Genomic DNA, 12,536 nt, shown 5'->3' on the forward strand with positions numbered 1-12,536 from the left:
TGGATTTTATCTAATCTAATCTAATAACTTTAATCTCAGCCAAACTGATTTTCTCACGAACAAATAAAACACTGAAAAAAGCCAAACAATAACATTTTTAGGTTATGTAAGTGACTTTTATATCACGTTTAACCTGAGTAGAGAAAGACCGCGGTGATCTGAAAATGATGTGAGATGTTTGACGTTCTCGCCGGCTCTAGTGACCCTCGAGCTCCCAGCTAGCCATCAAGCTGGTGGGTCACAGACGTCGCCAAAGACTTCAGAGCACTTTTGCAAATATGTAATGTCTTAATAAACCGAGCAGATATTTGAAGTTTACGCAGCTACATTCTAACCTGGAAATATCTTAAAAGTTTATTTTCTGACCCAGAAAGAATAATAAGAGTAATATTAAAACTTAATAGCGGCAGCCATTGTTGGAAACTGGAACTGGCTGGGGTGCACTATGAATTCTGGGATATGGTGGGCCACAAAGGATACACCCGACCCATCCTTCAAATTCGGGTAAAGGAGGAGGCATTTGTCGGCTGCATTTGGAGGAGTCTACGAATTTGGACAGCCTTCGTCGTGTCGCTGTGACGTAATCGGCCTACAGGAGGATGCAGCCCATGATTTTCGACACCCCCTATGACAGATGGGACATGACAGCAAGACTGACATACAAGAGACACTGAGGATAAAACACGGGGAAAAGGAAACACTAAAGGGGAAGGGACCATCACAATAATCCGAAAACTCACAAGTGCAAGAAAATAAACTAGGGAACATAAGTCATTCTAAGAACACAACAATACTAATTAACCAAGATTCAAAAGTCCACAAACACAAAACACTGGGTCAAAGACCCAGAATCATGGCAGGAACCGCTTAGATATACAGTGGAGGAAAAACGTGTAAATTTTGTAAATCTGTTTGTAAGTTTGCTCACTTACAAAGAAATTGCCTTTTTTTCAAGGTTGTTTCATTTTAATGGAAATAAATCGATTTGCACGTCACTGAGTGAAATAAGCACTTCACTTATATAAACAGGACTTAGTACTTGGTGGAAATCCTTATTGGCAAACACAGCAATAAGACTTTCTTGTAGCTGCTCAACACATTTGCACACATCTCTGGAGGAGTTTTGTCCCACTTCTCTTTACAGAAACTCTTTGAATCATTTAGGTTTCTTGGCTGCAACTTGGCAACTCAAAGCTTCAGCTCCCTCCACAGATTTCCTACAGGACTGGGAACTGGAGACTGGTTTGGACACCCCATGATGATAATATGCTTCTTCTTTAACCATTTGTTTGTTACCCTGATGGTATGTTTTGGGTCATTTTCATGCTGGAGGATCAAACCAAAACAAGCTTTTGGTGTTTTGGCTGAAAGAAGGAGGCTTTGTGGAGATGGTGTTCTTTGGGTTCTGCTCAGCAGCGGGTCAAGTTAATGCCAAAGAGCTTGATTTTAGTTTAATGTAACCACAGCACTTTCTCCCAAGCAGTCTCTGAATCATTTGTTTATTAGCAAAACTAAAAGGGCCCTGAATGTAGCTTTTTTAGAAGGAAGACCTAAAAGGTGCCACCAGGTGCCAATCCATTATAATAGAATGTTACCAATATTGAAAATTCAAGGTTTTAGCCCCCATAAGCAGGAAATTCTGGCTTCGCTTTTGCACAGTGAGAGGAAATGAAACCCATCTTTTGAACAGTCATTGGTATTTAAAATAGAAATGTTAGGAATCCTAAACAATCCTTACTGTGTATTGATATTAAAAATAGATAATATACCCAGTAAAGTAATACTGTCCGCATTCCACCTAATCCTTCAGACATCCCAATGCCTGCTTAAGTGACATTTTTCAAGGTGGGTTTTAGCATTCAGCTGCTGGCTGTCAATTGTCAGTTTTTCATCTTACCTACACATGACAATGAAGGGGTCATCTCTCAGAGGACCTTGTACTGACCTGTGGACTCTCTTCAGTTTTCAAGGAATGGCAATGCCCTCAGCTTTCAATAATCATGGATCTTCCCTGAAGAGTCAGTATGAATACAGATAAACTTCCCCTGGTAATCAAATGAGCCTTGTACTAGTAATGAGTGAGAGGACTTTCTGCTGAAAGAGTCCTCTCCCCTTGAATGGAGGGGGGCTTTGAATCTTAATGTGGCAACCACTAATGTCTATAATGATGCCATCAATGGCACATACTCTGTTGAATACTGCTGCATGAGTCCAGTTATCACAGTCTTATAGGCATCTGATAAATGAGAAAATATTCAGACAGGTTTGATCCAGATCTTGGCTCAGACATTTCCATCATGCTACCATTATTGTCAGTCAGCACTTTCCCCTTCAAAACAATGAAATTAATGAAAAGACCTGCTCTAAAATTTACTGTTTGTATCTTGTCTGTCATAAGTGCCTGTTAATTTTTTAAACTTTAATAACTGAAGTGTGCTTTGAATTGTGTCATACCTTATCTGATTAGCTCCTTTGTTCTTTGTTGTCTATCAAAATGTATCAAAACAGCTTTGAAATCTAAGCATTAAAATATGAGTCCTCGTCTTCCTGGGATCCATGTTGTTTCTACATGAAAGCAAAAAATATAATAAAAAAGCTTACAGACTATGCACCCTCTCTTGAGCATTAGAATTAAGCTATAATTTATGGGTTGAGTATAATGTATTATAATTCCCAGCAATAAAGTCTATGTCTGGTGTTATATCTGATTTTCAGGCATTTTATGTGATTTAGGTCTCATTTCAGATAAAATAATTAGAGTGGGTAATGCTGAAAATGACAGCCTTAACACTGCATTTAGTCTGTTACTAGACTCAATTTGCTTCTCTCCAAATGTAAAAGAGCCCACCCACCACATTAATCACACTCTGGATCTTGTTCTAACATATGGCAGAGAAACTGAACATTTAACAGTATTTCCTGAAAACCCTCTTTTGTCAGATTATTTCTTAATCACATTTAATTCACAACAGATTAAACAGCAGTTAGAAATAATTTTCATTATAGCAGATGTCTCCTCCACTGTTATCTAGAGCAGCTACCTAAACTCTACTCACATGGACATTGATTACTCCATTAACAGTGTTACGTCCTCGCTGTCTGCGATCTTGTTATTGTGACGAAAAGAGGGCTTGAAAATCAGAAGTGCGTGACTCTCTGGTATAATTCACAAATGCACGTCGTAAAGCAGATAACCCGGATAAGTCGGAGAGGAAAAGCATCTTACTAATCTAGAAAATGACCATTTAGCCTGGAAAAAGACTTTTTTGCTCTAAAAAAGGCTTCTACAAAGTTATGTTAAAGGTGGCGGTAATTAAACCATTACTTAAAAAGCCATCAATTGGTTCAACCTGTTATCTCAAAAATTATTGAAAGATCAGTTGTGAAACAGCTAACTGACCATCTGCAGAGGAATGGTTTATTTGAATAGTTTCAGTCAGGTTTTAGATCTCATCTCAGAACAGAAACAGCTTTAGTGAAGGTTACAAATGATCTTTTTAATGCCTCTGACAGTGGACTCATCCCTGTGCTAGAAATGAGATATTCTTCAATGGCTAAGTCAGTCCCAGAAGAGCATGCTTTTAATCATTTTTATCTGCCTTCAGATAAAACTGAAAGATATTCATGCAGGATCTGAAGTCAGATGCAGTAAAGGCCTGGCAGAACATCTCAAGGCAGGAAACACAGGATTTGACAACAATTATTGCAATGCTTTTGTTAAAAGCAAAATCAGAACTTTAGTCAAAAATATATTTTCTGATGCATTTTAGTGACTTGATTTGAGTAAAGAATGGTTTACAGAGACAACACAACATAATAATGAAGTTGCTCATTAAAACTAGTGCAAGAATTAAATAACAACGTACTCTATAAATGCAGATTTACTCCATACATTTCACCAAAACCTAAACAGGTTTCAGTGATATGTGTTTAGCTGATTTTTTTAAAGTGTTTCAAGGCGCATACTGTGGATGGACACTAAATGTATGGCTGGCTGAGCCAATGAAGGGACATCAGTAATGAGACCATCTGTTTGACCTTGTAAACAGCAGCATTAGCGCTCTGAACAGTCTGCTCAAGTGAGGAGAAAAGTGCATTGCAGTACTTGACTTAAAAAGAAATATGATAAATCTGAGAAGGTGCATCTAGCAGAATGGCAGTGTTTGATTGCCTGGGATCAGAGTGCATCGACTGTCCAGCACACGAAATGACTTTTCGCTTGCTAAACATCTTTTACCAGTTAATAGAGAGTGGATCACTCCATCTAGACAGTCATAGACCTTCATAGACCATCCATCTGCACCACAACCAATCTGTGATGAAAAGAGATTTGTTTTGTATGCTTTTTAAACCCTGTAACATCAGGTGTATCATAAATGACATGTGAGTTTTTGAGACCTCTATAACACCATGTGATTTAATTGTTCCTGACAACAGCTGACCAAATTGGGGTTAACTCACTGATTAGTTTAATTTCTACTGGTGTTTTTAACTTTCACTCTAGAATTAGAAACAAAAAAAACTACTTCATTTGCTTTAGGAATAGATTGTGAAACATACTTAAATTTGTCCCTTTACAGTATTACACCACACACTGAGATGTTCTGCTAACCCAGCGCACTTAAAGGTCACCACAAGGAATCCACTTGTTGGTGGTGACTCATCTGTTAAAGCTTCTCAATGCATAATTCAAACAGAGTCAGAACTTTAGGAAGTCCATCTTGCAGTTTAACTGCTGCTGTAACCTGCGTCTACTATCCACAGATTGTGAAATGGAATTGCATCAGACAGGATGGAGTACCAAAGCGGCACAACGTGGCTTACAATAATATTTTATATTTGCAAAAATCTCACAGTCTGTAGCCCATTTAGACTCTAACCAGGTGATGTCTAATTATTTTTAATATCAGCTAGATTATGTTTTCAGTTGTTTTGTAGAGAGGCTCCCTCTTTTTTACTCCTTTTTAAATTTTGGGTTCCTGCTCTGCTGTTGTTAGGGCTTTTGAAATGTAATAAGTCAGTTATTCCAATTATTATTGCTTTAGTTATTTTTGCCAATGCATAATAAGTTATTTAATTATTTCAATTTCTTTATTAAATTGTTGTTGGGTCATTTAAAAATGTCATAAAAAATATCCTTTTATAACCTACACTGGGCTGAAGAGTGGCAGGAAACTTTTAGATTAGTATTTTGAAGTCTTTTAAAAAATCTAATCAAAGGAAAAATAATTCAGTGGGTAAATGTGAATTGGTGAGTGGTTAAAAATAGGCTGAATTCAAGTCTATGTAATAGCTACCTTTCACTTTTCAGCCAAATTTGGATGTCAAAGAACTGGACTGCTGGTTGATCCAAGAAAACATCATCAATGGACATCAGGTACTTTGAACATCTTGGATTTGAGTAGTTTTATCACATATGTTTTCTTTTATCTAAACAATATCACAGAATGTTCCACTACAGGCTGTCGATGTTTCACTCTGTTTGACATCAAACATTGTGATAATGTCAGCATTTGTAATGGCTGGTAAACAAGCTTCACTGCAGTGATTTCTATGTCCTTTTCTGAAGTTTTTAAAGGCCTCTCTGCAGTCCTGTGAAAAACTAAGTGTGTCCTTACTGTTTCCATCAGGACTAAGAAGGTAAGCAGCAGCCAAGTGTTACTACTCAAATACAAGTGAAGTTTATCACTTGTATTTGAGTAGTAACACTTAGTTAATCATGAGTAAATGTATCCAATTTTATGTTTTGGCAGTTTGCTATTCTGAAGCATTCAGGTGCATCAACACAATGCCACAATCTTACCAGGAGTTAGTGACACAGCAAATTCACCCCGAGGTCAGACTGTTTAATGCTCAGAGAAAGGACAGAAAATACAAGGACTACATCTCAGACTCCACAGGTTTCAATTAGCATGTTAAATATTTAAGTTCATAACAGTACAATTAGAAAAAGACTTCACAAGTATGACTTGTTGTATCTGAGACAACCACAAGACTCATCCAAGAAGAGGAATGTCCTTATGATAGGTGAGAGCAAAGTGGAGATATTTGGTTTTAATGCACAACACAATGTTTGGTGGAAAAGCAAAGAGAACATGTCAGTACAATCATCTCATATGAACTACCAAGGATGGTGGTCATGAAATAAAGTCATGACAAAGTGCAGCAGCAAATTTACAGCAGAACGACTGATAAAGAAAATGGCCCAGTCATAATCCAGACTTCAACCCCAATGAAATGCTGCATTCGGACCTTAAGAGAGCTGTGCATAAATGAATGCCTGCAAACCTCAATGACCTGAAGCAATGTTGTAAAGAAGCCAAATTATAAATTATAAATGTAAAGGCCAAAATATCTCCATAACTATGTGAGAGACCAATGAAGTCATACAGAAAACTGGCCTTTTCAACTTTTTCAATGGCTGTAGGAATACCTCCTTGCAAGGAATTGTACAGCAGATGGTATTCCAATTATATTTGTCCAAACAGCACAAAAAACTATAAAACTAAACTTGAAAACTAGGAAAAGAACACTGAGAAACTAGAAAGATGGAACTAATGCGGAAATCAGGACCACAGGGAGACTTATGCACATGAGGAGGTACAACATGACAAAGGGCAATGGAAAAACACAGAGCTTAAATATATAAAGGAGTAACAAGGGAATAGGAAACAAGAGAGAAACACAGCTGGGACTAATTAGACATAATGAGACAAGGGAAAGCAAAACTCACAGCAAAAATCACAAAGACATAAGACACGACTGGCAGGGGAGATAGAGGGAACGCGGAGATGAGAACACAAGGAAGACAAAGTAACAGAAACCTAAATTCTAGAAACTAAGAATATAAGATAAGCAGAAAACAATGAAAATCAAAAACCATGAATAACAATAATCAAGGACTATAAATTCACCAATAAACACCCAAAGCGCATGTTCTACATGTAGACTTTTTGGGGATGGTTACATTCAGGTGGAACCCCGTTGTGATTGCCAACAAATTCTAAACTGAAATTTCAGATTTCTTTTGTAATTTAATTACACAAATCTTACATTTAACAAGTTGTTTCCCAGTAATTTGAATGCATATGTTACACTTTTAAGTGCAATAGTTCAGTGACTAACAGGCCATTTGTGCCACAAAATGAAAAACGTATAAAAACCTATTAGGCCTTAGTGACACATTAAAGTCTCTACTGAAACATTCAGAAGTAATATCTTTTCGTGATTGCTTTGCATGGTTGCTGGGCAGACCCCATTTGAGAGGTCATTGAGTTGCACTACAGACAGTCTGTAGTGCCTCTTGGAGAATACTGATTAGTGAAAGAACAACTCCATTAATCTGTACTCTGCTCTTAACGGGTCAGCAGTAATTCTCAGAAGGAAACTATTTTGACAGAAGGAAATAAGCAGAGGAGAAGCAGCCAGTGCTGGAAAACAAAAAGATGCTTACAGCCATCCAGTAGAATTTAAAGGATTTCACTTTAGGCACCAGGCTTTTTCATTTCCTGCTGCAAAGTACATCCTTTGTTTTTTCAAACAAAGTTACAGTCAGTCCAACTCACTGCAGAAATAATACAGTTGTCCATCCATCGAGCTAGCTTCAACTTATCCTTTTCAGGGTTTCTGGCCCAGCTGTCATAGGGCGAGGGACAGGGTGCACCCTGGAAGGGTCACCAGTCTGTCGCAGGGCTAACATATAGAGACAGACAACCATTCGCGCTCACATTCACACCTATGGGCAATTTGGATTAAGCAATTAACCTATCCCCACAAACTGCATGTCTTTGGAGGGAAAGCCAGAGTACCTGGAGGGAACACACGGGGAGAACATGCAAACTCCACACAGAAAGACCCCAGCCTGATGGTGGAATTGAACTCAGGACCTCCTTACTGTGCAGCAGCTGTGCTAACCACTGTGCCACCTTGCTGCCGCATGATATAATACAGTTGTATTAGTTATAAATTTACGGACTTTTACCATGTTATAAAATGAAACAAATGCACAAAGAAACTCTCTAAAATCCTGCTCCTCTGTTTAACTTATGTAACACAAAGCTGTTGTGGCTGCTGAGGGATGATTTGAAAATTCCCTCGTGGGGCTGGCATCAGAACACTGTAACAAAAAAGCTTCTTTTTTTTAATGGAAGCTGACTATCAGATTCCTCTTGTTTTGATGAGGGAGAGTTGTGCTCCCAAACATCATTAGTGACCAATGCTGAGAGAGAAAACACCTACCTGTAGCTCTTTTTGTCTGTGTGAGTCTCGATAAATTAGAATGTTTTTGACTTGGACCCCGGAGTGCTGGTGCATCAAAAGCATCTTATTTTCTGTGAAACCTCAGAACAGCCATTGTTCTTCCTTCACACAAACACCAGCTCGACCCAACATTTCATTTGCAAATACGACATTGGCTCGCATACACAGGACGGATGATGTTATTTGATGTCTCTATGGTATAGGAGCCTGTCTATATATGGCTTAGGTTCTTTCTCTGTGGCTGACACTATCCATACGAATAAGTGAACATTTGTTTTAAAGTTTTACAGTAACACGTCAGCACTGTGCTGACAGGCACCACCGGATGACTGATGTGAAAGTAGGCGAAGGCTCTTTGAAATTACCTCTCATATGTTGTTGACTTCAGCTTATTCATTGTGACTTGTATTATACTGTGCCCATTTTTCATAATGGTTTTCAGTGTCAGTGCTGTAGTTTAACTGTCATTCATCAGTCCAAGAAAGAAAGAAATGAATTAATTGACAAATCGGTTAATGAGTCAGTCATAAGCTACACTTCATGTTATTTAGAAAGAATTATATCGAGGGGCGGGCAAGCGTTGGCGCTCCAACACTCCACCCTCCACCACCAACACCATTGGATGAGAGTGTGGTTAGAGCAGTGGAACTGACATTTACTGAAGCACATTGATGAAGACAGTTTTCATTTAGCTATCTCTATGTTATGCCCCTTTCTATCTATACTCTGGTGTTCCTTAGTGTTCTTTTGGCTATGTCTTATTTTGCATATATACTATTTCTAAAATCTTCTTTTTCTTTTAGCTGCTCCCTTTAAGGGTCACTACAGCGGACTGTCTGCTTCCATCTCACCCTATCCATAGCTTTTTTTTTCAGTCACACCAACCCTCTGCATGTCATCCTTCACTACATCCATGACTCTTCTCTGAGGTCTTTCTCTTTTCCTAGTGTTTGCCCATCTCAACCTTGCCTTTCTGCACCTCCAAACCAATCAACCTGAGCTTTCACTCTGATGTACTCAAAGCTAATACTGTCCAAATCCCAACAAAAATCTTGCCATCTTCAGCGCTGCCACTCTGCCACTCCACCTCCTGTCTTTTTTCAGTGCCTCTTTATGCTTTATGCCATATTATAGTTACCTGGCAGTATATAGTGCCCACAGTGTTTTTTACTCCAAATTTATTTGCTGTGTTGCTTCTGATCAAGTAGCCTGATTTCCTGTGTCCTGCTGCCTTGTTCTTGGTTTTTTTTGTTTCACTCCATTTGATGAAATGGTGGAAACAAGCCCTATAACAGCACAGCAACAGCAAAAACTCAAAGCAACAGAAGCCTGAAGACACACTGGCTGCAAACCATACTGCATTTGGCCAAAAGACAAGACCAATGAGCCATATACAGCAAGCGTTGTCTGTACAGTGCTGCCCTCAAGTGATGGCAATGATGTATAAATCATTGCCATCACATAGCTGTTCAAGTACAGAGCCATAGCATGTCTGCTCAGAGCTATGTAAGCTTCTATTACAACAATAAACAAGTAAAACTAAAGATCTTTGATGGTTTAAGTTAAATGCAAACATATGTTGTGTCTTATTTTGTCATCTGACTCAATGAGCCTGTAAATATTTTTTATATCAACCTCGGTGAGGTCTATTTGTGTGACAGCACAGACCTGTTTCAAAATGTCTGAGTCAATAAATAGCTAATCAGAACTGGCTCTGAGTATGTTCACCCTGAGTGTGTGTTTGGATAGTTTCAGTAAACAGAAGAATATGAGCAGAAGACGCTATATAAATGAATCCATTATTGCAATCCATTAAGACAAAAGAGTCATTTTAATCACTCCCATCAACCCACTCTTGACATTTCAGAATAGATAAAGCTGAGACCAAATTCAGGTTACAAAGATCAAAGAAAAAGACTGGATTCTTGTAGTATTGCCTCTTTATAATACCACAGTGATTTTAATTAGATGATTGGCTGACAAACAATTTCAAAGGGCAGCTAAAGGTTGATGAGTAACAAAAAAAATGAGCAAAGAAGATACAGTGGAGGATCACAGAATTCTTTCCTTGTTTAAGGAAAATAAAATGGATGGATGTGAGTTCCATCCACTCAAATGAAAAAATGGTGTCCTGAACTTTTCCATGAAATGAAATATTGATGAAGCTGTTTTGTTAAACATCAGGGTATCCCGTAGGTGCAGATTTTTAGGTAATAATAGTAATGATAATGGATTGCATTTATATAGCGCTTTTCGGGGCCCTCAAAGCGCTTTACAATTCCACTATTCATTCACTCTCACATTCACACACTGGTGGAGGCAAACTACAGTTGTAGCCACAGCTGCCCTGGGGCAGACTGACAGAAGCCAGGCTGCCATATCGCACCATCGGCCCCTCTGGCCAACACCAGTAGGTGATAGGGTAAAGTGTCTTGCCGGCCAGCAGAGAGAGAACAGGGGGATCAAACCAGCAACCTTCCGGTTACAGATGAGCTTCCCAATCCCCTGAGCCACGGTCGCCCCCCAGGTGGATGGATATTTCCTCCCAGACAACAGAACAGCTCTAGTGTCTTCACCAGTGGGTGTCATCTACTCCTAAAATATGAATATAATTCATCCATGAGTTCACAGAATCACTAGATACTTTGTGATGAATATACAGTGTTGGGGAGTAACGGAATATATGTACCGCCGTTACCTATTTAAAATACAAAATATGAGTAACTGTATTCCGTTACAGTTACCATTTAAAAAGGTGGTATTTAGAATACAGTTACCTGTACCTAATGCCTGTAGCATTCTGCCTATTAGCTTAGCACAACAACAACAACAAAAAGGTGCTTTCTCACTCAGGAAACACACAGTCGCAGAGAGCGTCACCCTGTAACCATGGTAACCGTAATGCTGCCGCCTGGAACAACAGAACGTAGCTGTCAAACAAACCCAAACAGTCCTGACCCGCCACAATATGAAACAGGAAAGTACCGCAGTGTAATCCATTTATTTCAACAAAGTAACTGTATTCTAAATACCACCTTTTTAAACGGTAACTGTAACGGAATACAGTTACTCATATTTTGTATTTTAAATACGTAACGGCGGTACATGTATTCCGTTACTCCCCAACACTGATACCCGTTATGTGTCTGTGAGCACGAGGAGGGAGAAAAAGGAAAACTCTGAGTTGTCATCGAGCAGAAACGGGAGCTGGAAGCATGTAAATATAATAATAACCACTGCAGCCACAAAGAGTGCCTGACGAGCCCAGTTGTAAGTAAGCTATTAAAACTCGACTGTACGCTGTGTTCGTGTTTTCCTCCGAAACAATAAGTTCCGTTGGAGCAGCCTCTCCAAGGAGAGAGCCTCTCTCTGTCTCTCACGAGCAAACTTGACCCACACAACAAAGTAAAGTTATTTTTCAGCTACGAGCCTGACATGGAACCCGACATATTAGCCAGAGGTCCCTTTATTATGGTTCGGAGCTGCGGACCTTCAGTAATAGCAATAAATCACATTCATGTAGTTGTAAACAGCATGATAATATATTAGGTAATCCAAAGTATTCAGAATACGTTACTCTCATTGAGTAACGTAACGGAATACATTACAAAATACATTTTGGGGCATGTATTCTGTATTCTGTAGTGGAATACATTTTAAAAGTAACCTTCCCAACACTGTAAATATAATACAGGGTGGGCCATTTATATGGATACACCGTAATAACATGGGAATGGTTGGTGATATTAAAGTCCTGTTTGTGGCACATTGCTTTTCTTTTGACATTACCAATAAGTTTGATGTGTCACATGGCCCTCTTCCTATTGAAAAAACAAAAGTTGTATTCAAGATGGCCGACTTCTAAACGGCCACCATGGTCACCACCCATCTTGAGGAGTTTGCCCCCTCACATATACTAATGTGCCACAAACAGGACTTTAATATCACCAACCATTCCCATTTTATTACAGTGTATCCATATAAATGGCCCACCCTGTACATGCAGGTGTTCTTTATGCTCATCCAACCTACCTCCCCTTCTCACTCAAGCAGGTTTGCTAGTTTCTAGCTAATCTCAGGATGACATTTTTAATAGGCCCTTTTACAGTTTATAAACAGTGATGACGTAGTCGGTAAAAGGGACTATTACTTTATGAGTAGGCAACACATGCACATTTGCTTCACCTCAATAAAAACAGAAAAGCTCTCTGATAACAGACAGGATCAAGAACTCATTGCACTCTGACTGTCAGTCTGAACCCAAGCAAACACAGAAG

This window comes from Pundamilia nyererei, unplaced genomic scaffold (assembly GCF_000239375.1).
Source record: "Pundamilia nyererei isolate P.nyererei 1_Seehausen unplaced genomic scaffold, PunNye1.0 scaffold00125, whole genome shotgun sequence".
NCBI classification, from domain to species: Eukaryota; Metazoa; Chordata; class Actinopteri; order Cichliformes; family Cichlidae; genus Pundamilia; species Pundamilia nyererei.